Source organism: Apteryx rowi, unplaced genomic scaffold (assembly GCF_003343035.1).
Source record: "Apteryx rowi isolate R43461 unplaced genomic scaffold, aptRow1 scaffold_1047, whole genome shotgun sequence".
NCBI classification, from domain to species: domain Eukaryota; kingdom Metazoa; phylum Chordata; class Aves; order Apterygiformes; family Apterygidae; genus Apteryx; species Apteryx rowi.
In genome coordinates this window covers 180,286-181,585 of record NW_020447250.1, presented here as the reverse complement: position 1 = coordinate 181,585, position 1,300 = coordinate 180,286, and positions in this window count along the sequence as shown.

Below are 1,300 nucleotides of genomic sequence, written 5' to 3'. Positions count from 1 at the left end.
GGTGGCCATCCCGCTGTGCGCCCTGCGCGGCCGCAACGTTGAGAACATGAAGTACGGGGACCTTGGGGACATCGGGGGGACATTGGGGACATGGGGACATCGGGAGGACGCGGGGACATGGGGACGCGGGGGGACGCGGGGCCGTGGTGGCCATCCCGCTGTGCGCCCTGCGCGGCCGCAACGTCGAGAACATGAAGTACGGGGACACCGGGGGGACCTTGGGGGGACATCGGGGACATCGGGGGGACCTTGGGGACATGGGGACATCGGGGGGACGTGGGGACATCGGGGACGCGGGGGGACGCGGGGCCGTGGTGGCCATCCCGCTGTGCGCCCTGCGCGGCCGCAACGTTGAGAACATGAAGTGCGGGGACCTTGGGGACATCGGGGACATTGGGGACGTGGGGGACACGGGGATGCAGGGAGACACGGGGCTGTGGGGACATTGGAGGGATGTCGGGGATGCTGGAGATACAGGGGGATGTTGGGAGACTTGGGGATGGGGACATGGGAGGACACTGGGGACACGGAGGGACCCGGGGGGGATGCAGGGACGGGGACACGGGGTATTGGGGACACACGGGGACCCTGGGGGGCTGGGGGGGACACGGGGGACATTGGGGACATGGAGGAACCCAGGAGGACGCGGGAATGGGGACATGAAGGATATTGGGGACGCCGGTGATCTGGGGGGGACACGGAGGGACCCGGGGGGACGCGGGGACGAGGACACACAGTCTTGGGGACATGGGGGACCCTGGGGACCCGGGGGGACGCGGGAACAGGGACATGGGGTACTGGGGACATGGGGGACCCTGGGGCCTGGGGGGGACACGGGGTGATCTGGGGGGGACACGGAGGGACCCGGGGACGAGGACACGGGGTCTTGGGGACACGGGGGACCCTGGGGACCCGGGAGGACACAGGGACGGGGACATGAGGGATATTGGGGATGCTGGTGATCTGGGGGGGACGCGGAGGGACCCGGGGGGACGCAGGGACGAGGACATGGGGTCTTGGGGACACGGGGGACCTGGGAGGATGTGGGGACGAGGACACGGGGTCTTGGGGACACGGGGGACATGGGGGAGCCTGGGGATCCGGTGGGACACGGGGACGGGGACATGAGGGATATTGGGGACGCTGGTGGTCTGGTGGGGACACAGAGGGACCTGGGGGGACGTGGGGACGAGGACGTGGGGTACTGGGGACATGGGGGACCCTGGGGACACGGGGAAGAGGACACGGGGTACTGGGGACATGGAGAACCTTGGGGACTCGGGGGGACATTGGGGGGACA